Consider the following 12,150-nt stretch of genomic DNA (forward strand, 5'->3'; position numbering starts at 1 on the left):
CTTTTTTTTTATATATATATATATATATATATATATATATATATATATATATATATATATATAGTGACTATTTTGTGTACATAAACAAACAATAAAATTGCATATATAAACTAAAAGGTAAATTTCAAAAATTAATAAATATGCCTATAATACTAAACCAGGGGGGGGGGAATTGAATGACTTCAATTTCAGTCTGTTCCTCACAAACCTAACGCATGTCTTCAGAAGAAGTTCTTTTTTGGGGGGGGGTGCTTTGAGTTCATTCCTGTTCAGTTTTATTGCACGGAAAAGAGCAGCTTGGACATTCAGCAAATTGCCTCATTCTGTGTTTCTCACATGAAAGAAATTCATACACTGAGATCTTAATGAGTTTTAAGTGATTTTGGGATTGTTTTTCCAAGTAAAATATCAAAAATTCCTTAAAAAAGATATTAAAAAAAATATTTTTTTGAGAAGCAACACTGTTTAAGATATAACGACTTGTTTTCAGAGAATGGATCTTTAACACTAGTGTTTTTGTACTGTACTGTCAGATTTGTAAACTTTTTTTAAAGTATAAACAAGAAGTAAAAAAATCTGTCAGTGCAGTAAATATATTATATTCAAGATGAAATATATTCTAATATAATAGTATGTCATTATACAGTGTTGCTTCAAGCAAATGATCTCGTTTTAGAGATTTTTAGACGATTAAACTGTAAAACAAGACAGCAGCACTCATTAAGAACACGTATCAGCACATAATAACCTCTAATGAAGTCTTTTAACAGTGCATTTCTTTATTAAAACCAAACCAACAACTGACTAGCCATTGAAAACCTGCACTTAAGTTTCTCAAAGCTGTTCCCTAATTAGTCTACCCAGACATGTTTGATGTCTCTCTTAGAAGTGCAGGCTAATAACCGTGGGTCGTGTGAAGATGGTAAACCACAAAGCAGAAAAGGTTTGACAGCTTAGTACAGCGAAACACAGTTTAACCTTCCACTAGACAGATCAGCTTATTAACAGCATCCACAACACACACAGACTATTGGGCCACAGCCATATTGAACAAGCTCCGGTGTGAAAGAATCACAGTCTCCCGGCAGGCAGAGAGGGCTTGTGTGATGAAGCGCTCTGATTGGCCGTTGCTATAACAATAGGGGAGGAGAGACAGCCAAGTGGGGGTGGAGACCCAGCATGATTATAAAATCCTTCAGAGAGACACATTTACTTCCTGTATGTGTTTATTTTTTTTTTATTTTCTGTTATGTTTTCCCGCATCTCCTCCTGTCAGAAGGCTCTCTCATGAGCAGAAGCAGGAGGGAGTGCAGATAGGGACGCGAGACAAACGCCTGTGCCTCTCTCTACTGCATTCACGTGTGCTATGCGTGCTGCAGACTAAATAAGACACCTCCAGTTTTGGATTATCTGTCTGGCGGTGCGCTGACTGCTGACTGCCTCCAGACTTGAAGGCCGCCCTCCTCCTTCTCTTTCTCCTCCCTTTCACACTGAAGGAAGAGTAGAGTAGAGACGGTCTACTGTTTGCCTCCTGCAGACTCCAGCCATTCCTGTGAGTATGCAACCGTGTCTGTGTTGTGACATGAACTGTTGTGAACTGACGTTATGACATGCTTGAGATGATGTTGACCGTGTTGTTATTTAGAAGCTGAAACTGTGTACATCTACATCTAGCATTGGAATAATGCCATAAAGGCTCTTTCCATTCAGGTTTCGCTCATCTTTCTAAACCCACACGCTGACGCAATACATGCGGCTTCGGGGTCACACGTGTTCAGCGACGTGGGCTTTGATGTGCACATGATTCACGGCCGGGACTATACATTTGCGGAGAGCATCCTTTAAAGTGACACATTGCAATGTTTACATCACGCCTGCTTATTGCAGCCTATCTGACAGTAGGCACACCACTCGAATGCACAAATAGTCGGTCAAAAACATTAGTGTGAAGCAGGACCAGTGTGAAGGCACACTAGGCGGCTGGCAGTGGCTCATTAGTGCAGAAAGGAGCTATTAATAAAGGAGTCATGCATCTTGAAGTCAAACAGCCCACTCACTGGCTGTGGCCGCGCTCTTAAAAACAAAGCCTATCAAGGCTGTTTTGGGCTCTTTGTAAAAGTAAAAAGTTGTCTGCAGATAAGTGTTTTGGTTTCTGGATCTTGAAAGCAACAGTATGTGATGGTTTCGCACAGAACGAGCGAGTAAAAGTTGTGCTGTTTGAAAGAGTCAACAGAGAAACCAAGAATTCACAAGCAACTTGCGCAACTTTTCAGAGTAGGTCTTGAAAAGCTCATGTGATCATGAAGATGATCCAGTGAGGGCATGTGGAAAGACGCAAATCATGTTTATGTTTGCTTGAGGGAAGGTTACTTTTATTAAAATGTTAAAACAACTTTGGGACTGGCTACATGTTGCTCATGAGAAATCCACAGTAATTGCATTAAGCAGCAACTCTCTCTCTAAAATGCTTTTGGAGAAATTATTTTGAAATAAAATTCACAAATATAATGACTTTGGTGCATAAGAGCGCAATGTTATATAGCTCAGATGATTTGGTCTTTGTAGCACTGAATGAGAAACATTTGAGTTTATGGTCACACTTTTTTAAAGTCCAGTGCTTGCCATCAACGAACCATTAATTACGACTTTTGCCTCAATAAACTCCTAATTAGCTGCTTATTAATAGTTAGTAAGGTACGTTTAGGTATTGGGTATGATTAGGGATGTAGAATATGGTCATGCTTTATAAGTACTTATAAACAGCCAATATGTTAATAATAGGCATGCTAATAAGCAACTAGTTAATAGTGAGAACTGATCCCTATTCTAAAGATATTGACAGTAACTCGGCAAAAGCGAGCAGAGTTTGAACACAACTCAACAGTCACATGCGTGCACTGGAGAAAAAAACGATAGCAAAAGTCTCTATTTCATCTCAAAACAAAACTGAGACATAAATAGGTTTTTATATGTGTGTGTTTGAAATAAAATTCACAAATATAATGACTTTGGTGCATAAGAGCGCAATGTTATATAGCTCAGATGATTTGGTCTTTGTAGCACTGAATGAGAAACATTTGAGTTTATGGTCACACTTTTTTAAAGTCCAGTGCTTGCCATCAACGAACCATTAATTACGACTTTTGCCTCAATAAACTCCTAATTAGCTGCTTATTAATAGTTAGTAAGGTACGTTTAGGTATTGGGTATGATTAGGGATGTAGAATATGGTCATGCTTTATAAGTACTTATAAACAGCCAATATGTTAATAATAGGCATGCTAATAAGCAACTAGTTAATAGTGAGAACTGATCCCTATTCTAAAGATATTGACAGTAACTCGGCAAATGCGAGCAGAGTTTGAACACAACTCAACAGTCACATGCGTGCACTGGAGAAAAAAACGATAGCAAAAGTCTCTATTTCATCTCAAAACAAAACAACTGAGACATAAATAGGTTTTTATATGTGTGTGCTCCTTGCTATAATTGGAAAACCAGTGGAAACAATAATAGAAATGGTTATTTTTATTAGTTACTCATGCTAACCAGTCAGTCTCCTCATAATTTTCTCCACAAACTTTATTCCACGTGTGGAAGATAACCTTCATTTAATAGACAGAGAGAATATGAGGACAAACCTGAGATGTGGTGAAGACAACAGCATTACGTAAGTTTATGAGTTCCTTAGGATGAGAATATGACAGATATTATCACCTCAGTCTAGACAGCCAGCATTTCCTCTCAAAGCTAAATTGTGTATTCAGGAGGAGCAATTGTGGTTTGTTGGTCTTCTAACTCAGTTAATTTTCTTCCTCGGCTGTGAAGCAGAACTTCGAGAAGGCGATTGAAGATAATTGCGCAATTGGGCCTAGGAGAACAGCATCAAATGAGAGGTTTTATTGCTCGTTTGAGATAAATGGTGCCTGGCATATAGTGATGGCTGCAGTGACGCACAAAAATGTCCTAAGCAAAACATATCATATATCATGTGCTTGGATCCGGTGATGTTAATGGCTTGGTGTAAGGCAGCAAAGTATCAAAAGACAACAAAAGCTCCTTCAAGAATTTCCCTGTTGTTTGTATTCAAGCTGGGGTACAATTTCAGAGCCCTGTGATTATAAAGAAGTGCTCTTTGCCTTTCTTCTCCGGCTTTGAAATGGAAATGACACAAAATTCCCTGTCTAGATAGAAATAACACATGGGGAGAATGAATATGCACAAACGCTGCCCTGTATTGGGCATGGTTCTTGTTAGTCAAAAGAGCTGCTGTGCTTTAATGGTGACAGGAAGATGAGAACGAGGTCGACCCAACATGGATACCAGGGTACAGGCCCGGGGCGGCACGCAGCTCTCTGTTCAACCTCTTCACCATCTGCCCTCTCGCTATCTCTCGCCTCACTGGCATCGGTGCTCACGGTCCTGTGAACAAATAACCTCTGTTCACACTGCTAGCGAGCGCTTCTCAGTAACGTTCACACCACCGACGGATTTATCACACAAAACAAGATGCTGGATGTTGTCAATGAACTTACGCAACTTATGTCTGAAACTTTCACGAGTCTGCAACAGGGACGGGAGGAATCTTAATCACAGTATGAGTCAATTTATACTATGATATATAATCACAATGTAGATATTTTTGCATGAAAAAAACATCAACTGTGCCATTTATGAAGTATTTCAATCATTGTATTTTCAATCATGATTTAATTAATTTATATTTTAAATATTATATAACAATAATTATAAAAATAATAACAATAACAAGTAAATACATTTTATTTAATATTATGTTAATTTTAAATGCTAAATATAATTTTTTAAATCTTAAATATAATTAAAAAAAATAAAATGATTAAATTCTGAAACTATTTAAATGTTTTACAAATAACACATTGCTGATTGTCATGAATTATTTTAATTTTACTTTATTATTTTTTTATTCTTATTTGGAACTTAATATAAATTATATCTACCTGCCTACTTACACACACACACACACACACACACACACACATATATATATATATACATATATATATATATATATATTAGTGCTGTCAAATGAATCATTGCGATTAATCACATCCAAAATAAAAGTTTTTTACATAATATGTGTGTGTACTGTGTATATTTATTACGTACATATAAACACACACATACAGTATATACAGTGGGTACGGAAAGTATTCAGACCCCCTTAAATTTTTCACTCTTTGTTATATTGCAGCCATTTGCTAAAATCATTTAAGTTAATTTTTTTCCCCTCATTAATGTACACACAGCACCCCATATTGACAGAAAAACACAGAATTGTTGACATTTTTGCAGATTTATTAAAAAAGAAAAACTGAAATATCACATGGTCCTAAGTATTCAGACCCTTTGCTGTGACACTCATATATTTAACTCAGGGGCTGTCCATTTCTTCTGATCATCCTTGAGATGGTTCTACACCTTCATTCGAGTCCAGCTGTGTTTGATTATACTGATTGGACTTGATAAGGAAAGCCACACACCTGTCTATATAAGACCTCACAGCTCACAGTGCATGTCAGAGCAAATGAGAATCATAAGGTCAAAGGAACTGCCTGAAGAGCTCAGAAACAGAATTGTGGCAAGGCACAGATCTCGCCAAGGTTACAACCTAAAAATTGCTGTCCACCAACGTTTACCATCCAACCTGCCAGAACTGGAGAGGCTCTGCAAGGAGGAATGGCAGAGGATTCCCAAATCCAGGTGTGAAAAACTTGTTGCCTCTTTCCCAAAAAGACTCATGGCTGTATTAGATCAAAAGGGTGCTTCTACTAAATACTGAGCAAAGGGTCTGAATACTTAGGACCATGTGATATTTCAGTTTTTCTTTTTTAATAAATCTGCAAAAATGTCAACAATTCTGTGTTTTTCTGTCAATATGGGGTGCTGTGTGTACATTAATGAGGAAAAAAAATTAACTTAAATGATTTTAGCAAATGGCTGCAACATAACAAAGACTGAAAAATTTAAGGGGGTCTGAATACTTTCTGTACCCACTGTATTTTGAAAATATATACATGTATTTACATGTATATATTTATATTAATATAACTTATATTTTATATAAATATATTTAATATATATACATAACATAATTTTCTTAAATATATACATGCATGTGTGTGTATTTATATATACAGTTTTATGCAAAAGTTTGGGCACCCCTGATAATTATCATAATTTCAATTTATAATCTGCTAGGCTTTCGAAGCTGCAACTTCATTTGGATATAATTTATACCTTATGGATTCATTAATTAACATTTAAATTCTGAAATAACATTTATTGAATCAACAGGAACAATGCAATGTGAATCACAACAAAAACAGACAGGTGCAAAAATTTGGGCACCCCAATGGAATAATCACATCAGTATTTAGTAGAGCCACCTTTTGCTGAAATAACAGCCTGTGGACACTTCTTATAGCCACTTATAAGTCCCTGAATTCTGACTGCAGGTATTCTGACTATTCTTCCTTGCAAAATGTCTGCCGGTTTGATGGCTGCCGAGTGTGGACAGCCTGCTTCAAGTCAATCCATAGATGTTAGATGATATTCAAGTCTGGGGACTGCGATTGCCATTCTAGAACATTGTATCTGTGCCTGTGCATGAATTCCTTGGTAGATTTGGAGCTATGCTTTAGGTCATTGTCCTGCTGAAACAACCAACCCCGGCGTAACTTCAACCTCTTGACTGATTCTTGAACATTGTTCTTAAGAATCTGCTGATACTGGGTGGAATCCATGCAACTCTCAACTCTGATAAGGTTTCTAGTGCCTGTGCCTGCCACACAGCCCCATAGCATGATGGACCCTACACCAAATTGAACAGTGGGGAGCAGGTTCTTCTTTTCCGCCATGCAAAGCGCCTCTGGTGGTGACCAGATAACTCTATCTTAGTTTAATCAGTCGACAGCACATTATTCCAAAATAATTCAGGCTTGTCCAGATGGGCCTTTGCATTCCTCAAACAACTCTGCTTGTTGGCAGTACCCAGAAAAGGCTTTTTCTGCGTCAGCCTTCCATTGAGCTGTTCCTTGTGCAAAGTGCGCTGGATTGTGGAATGATGTACAATGACATTATCAGCAGCGAGATGTTCTTGGAACTCTTTGGAGGTGGTCTGTGGTTTGTCTGTGACCATTCTTACCATTCTTCGCTGTTGCCTTTCAGATTTTTTTTTTCAGCTTACCACATCTTTCCTTGACATGGACGGTTCCTGTGGCCTTCCATTTTCTAACTATATTTCTGACTGTGGGGACAGAGACCTTAAACCTTTGTGAAAAAGTTTGTATTCTTCTCCTAATTCATATTGACAAATTAACCTAGTTTTTAGTTCACTAGGGAGTTCTTTTGAGGTTCCCATGTTGCTACTTTCCAGTAGAGAATCAAGGAGAAGCACAACTAGCAATTAGCTACCTTAAATATAATTTCCCATGATGGGTTGCACCTTAGTTTGCAGTGTTAAGGTTCACTGAGCCAAAATCAATATTGTGTTGTAATTAATAAGAGTAATTAACAACAATAAGAGACTACAGGTATTAAAATCAACATAATTGAAAGGGTGCCCAAACTTTTGCACAGCCTATTTTTCACATTTGACTTTATTTCATACAACCCAGTACTGCTACACTAAGAATTTCTGTCTGAAAAACATCACATTATGCAGCTTTCTCTAGAAACTGAATGGCATATCACTATAATATTTTCTTATAAAGACAGAGCTAATTATTATGCAGCCTCAGAGGGGTGCCCAAACTTTTGCATAAAACTGTACATAACAAATATACACAGTACACACTCATATATTACGTAAACAAAAACTTTTATTTTGGATGCGATTAATCGCGATTCATCGTTTAACAGCACTAATATATATATATATATATATATATATATATATACAGTATATATACACACACATTTTTTAGTGTATAATAATAATATTACTATTATTATTATACACTAATCAACCACTAATTATTTGAAACTTGAGGGATGCCAATCAAAACAACATTATTCATAACAAAAAATGATTCACAAAAAATTAATAAATCACATTATTACATTTACATTAAGTAGAGGCTTTTATCCAAATCGACTTACATATGAGGATAATGGAAGCAATCAAAATCAACAAAAGAGCAATGATACGCAAGTGTTACAAGAAGTCTCAGTTAGCTTCACATTAAATAACAATTAAGTAAAAGTATCAACATTAAACAAATATTATAAAATGTATTGCTCTGTTTCTGACTGAATGAGCCATTGTTAAATACTGTTGCACAAATACTGCTTGTGAGCACATTTAAATTTCTATATTAATATGGTAAGGTGCAATCTTGCTCAAAGACCAAACATAAGCATCTAAACTCTGAATACCATGTGGTACATATCCTCACACCACCCAGCCCTTGTTTGCCCTAATCAGCAAATTGCATGTTGATATGTAAGCTTAAGTACGTAAAGTCATGTGCAACTGAAATAATGAGTAATTAACATTCAGCTAATTACATTCACAGAGAGACATGTGCTCTATTGTAGTAATACAGTCAGTGTGCAAATTAAATAATGACTTTCAGGGTGGAGTTATTCATTTTAAGTTTGTTGTATTTTGGTGCACCAAGCACAACTAGATAATCAGTGATCATTTTGATACTATACTTGTAAATATTATTTAAAAAAATTATAAAATGCTACAAAACGGACTAATCTTAACAGCTGCTGATTGAAAAGGGTCAAAATTAAGTATTTACTATAATAGATGTATTTTACACATACAAAACCTTCTGTTTTGCCATCTTTTGGGATTCAACCCTCTCCCTCTTTATAACTTGCACCCTAAATAGTCACTGAGAGAAAGAGTGAGAGAAAAAGAGATACACTATTGATCTGCACAGACTAATTTTGCTGTTTAAAGTCTCTATAGGGCACTTATTGATTTACTAGAAATAACTTATTGGACTGAGTGCTTATTGATCGAACATCTGATGACATCACTATAACTCTGTGAGTGATTACAGGAGATTAATGGCCTGCTAACTAGACAAATAATTAGACCCTCATAATTTAACAGTTCTTTATAACACGGCATATGGCACAGAGAGACAAAGGTTGTGCATTCAGTGTATTTTAATTACTATAGGCAAACATAATTTATTGTGTGCTGTGTATTTTATCTCTGGCTATATATACATATATAGTACATGAGCTTAACATGTCTGTCTGTAGATTGTCAGAGCTGCTATTGTTGCAGAATAAATACTACCGTTCTTCAAATAAGAGAAATTATCGAATGAATAGACAGAGTATTAATGGCATTTGCCAAGTCAAACATTGGGGGAGAAAAAAAAAAAAAAACACATCTAACCACCCCAGCGACTGTCTAGCAACACACTAAAAACCATCCAAACACCTTACCTTCACAATGATAAAAAAAGTAAAAGATTACTTAATACACTAACACCAGGAAGAAAACCCTAGAAACTGCATGCAATAAACATTAAAAACTGAAGAAGTGGTGTAGAAACACACACACAAAACACCCTCAAAAGCCTAGAACCATTTAAAATATCCTAACAACTGCTCAGCAACAGACTAAAAACCACTAAGAACAGCCTAGCAACTGCAGCAACACAAAAAACACTCAGAACAGCCTAAGCTTAGCAACTGCATAGCAACACAAAAAACACTCAGAACAGCCTAGCCTAGCAACTGCATAGCAACACAGAAAACGCTCAGAACAGACTAGCAACTGCATAGCAACACAGAAAACGCTCAGAACAGACTAGCAACTGCATAGCAACACAAAAACACTCAGACAAGCTGTATAGTAACACAAAAACTCAGTACAGCCCAGCAACTGCATAGCAACACAAAAAAAACTCAGAACAGCAGGTTTAGCCTAGCTTAGACAAATTGTTAATCAAGATTTGGCTTCAGCTTTCATGGAACTTGATCATATCCCACATCTTAGTTTTGACTAAGGCTTTACATTTTAATTTCATATATGATTTCAATAATTACCCCATTTCTTTGCATCTGAAGGCAAGTAAAGTTATTTAAAGCGACCCCTGGATTGTGGAATGACTCATATCACAAAGGGGTGACACATAAGACCTATAATAATAGACAAACACTACAAGTTAGTCACTGTAAAGTCTCCCATGTGTTGCATGTGTCTGTTTCTGGTCATTTACGGCCAACTTCCCCTGTTCAATCCTTTCATTTTGGCATTTTAAAGAAAAACTAACTGTTCTCAGATCAGTCTTATCTCTGTGAATATCAGGGTGAGGATGTGCCACCCACAGTGCAAACAGAGCTAGTCACCCAGCAGCTCTGAGGAGGTTAGTCTGTCAACACACTTTTATTTCTATAAATCATCGCTCGTTGGGGCCATTTATGGGTCATAACTTCTGTGCAGCCTCTAGCAAACCAGCATGGGACGGGTTCCTTCGACACAGCACACACTGATGTTAAATCCTGCACAGAAAACCCTACTTCACAGGTGGCTAGTCATTTAGCTGTATAGCTTTATTTTCTGTGCTGTTGCTTATACAGACTATGTCCAGTAATGACTTACTCATTTTTTAGTTGCGGTCATATAGGAAAGAAAAATCACAAATTTGAGCAAGAGGTGTCAAACTCATTTTAGGTTGAGGGACAGATCAGAGAAAATATCCCCTCGGGCAGACTGAATTACCTTTAGTTTTGTTTAGTTTGCTAACAATTATGCTAATATTAGTCTCAGCCTCAGATGTCATGCTCACGAACCGTTGGCTGAACGTCTGATGCATATCACACACAAAATTGGAAACACTTCAGGTGTTCGAAACTTCTTGTCATCTGATTGGTTGAATTCTGCAGGATTTCCAGGAGATGTGTGTGTCGCGTTCTTTAACGTTCTGCCTGGAAACAAAGATGCTTTGGCGCCAAACCCCCTCACGGAGGAAGAAAGCTGTCATGTTTACAACTGTGACATTGACTACGTTTACATGGACATCAGTAATCTAATAGTCACTGTAAAGTCTCCCATGTGTTGCATGTGTCTGTTTCTGGTCATTTACGGCCAACTTCCCCTGTTCAATCCTTTCATTTTGGCATTTTAAAGAAAAACTAACTGTTCTCAGATCAGTCTTATCTCTGTGAATATCAGGGTGAGGATGTGCCACCCACAGTGCAAACAGAGCTAGTCACCCAGCAGCTCTGAGGAGGTTAGTCTGTCAACACACTTTTATTTCTATAAATCATCGCTCGTTGGGGCCATTTATGGGTCATAACTTCTGTGCAGCCTCTAGCAAACCAGCATGGGACGGGTTCCTTCGACACAGCACACACTGATGTTAAATCCTGCACAGAAAACCCTACTTCACAGGTGGCTAGTCATTTAGCTGTATAGCTTTATTTTCTGTGCTGTTGCTTATACAGACTATGTCCAGTAATGACTTACTCATTTTTTAGTTGCGGTCATATAGGAAAGAAAAATCACAAATTTGAGCAAGAGGTGTCAAACTCATTTTAGGTTGAGGGACAGATCAGAGAAAATATCCCCTCGGGCAGACTGAATTACCTTTAGTTTTGTTTAGTTTGCTAACAATTATGCTAATATTAGTCTCAGCCTCAGATGTCATGCTCACGAACCGTTGGCTGAACGTCTGATGCATATCACACACAAAATTGGAAACACTTCAGGTGTTCGAAATTTCTTGTCATCTGATTGGTTGAATTCTGCAGGATTTCCAGGAGATGTGTGTGTCGCGTTCTTTAACGTTCTGCCTGGAAACAAAGATGCTTTGGCGCCAAACCCCCTCACGGAGGAAGAAAGCTGTCATGTTTACAACTGTGACATTGACTACGTTTACATGGACATCAGTAATCTAATTATTTACCTTATTCTAAATAAGCCAATATTATGATTATGGTGTTAACATGTTTCTTTTAGAATATTCCTTTCATGTTCCCGTTTTATATGTTACAGTAAATAGTTTGATTAATGGCACACGTCATTGCGTCCCCATGCAGGGCTGTTTCTAGCCAATTTGACTCCCTAGGTGAAATCCCTATTGCCCCCCCCCCCAATTCTTTTCAGGCACCAGGTGCTTTGCCACTTCAAAT

General features: G+C 37.2%; 1 protein-coding gene across 1 annotated transcript in view; it reads left to right on the forward strand.

The window, feature by feature from the left end:
- The first annotated feature begins 1,197 nt into the window (after nt 1-1,197).
- LOC107581844 (cyclin-dependent kinase 18-like) overlaps nt 1,198-12,150 on the forward strand; it is a 93,113-nt gene continuing 82,160 nt past the window's right edge. Inside the window, exon 1 of the mRNA XM_016267521.1 lies at nt 1,198-1,552. The gene's annotated coding sequence lies outside the window, so the exon portion shown is untranslated. The remainder of the gene's footprint in view (nt 1,553-12,150) is intronic.

Source organism: Sinocyclocheilus grahami, unplaced genomic scaffold, assembly GCF_001515645.1.
Source record: "Sinocyclocheilus grahami isolate Dianchi unplaced genomic scaffold, SAMN03320097.WGS_v1.1 scaffold3.1, whole genome shotgun sequence".
Lineage (NCBI taxonomy): Eukaryota > Metazoa > Chordata > Actinopteri > Cypriniformes > Cyprinidae > Sinocyclocheilus > Sinocyclocheilus grahami.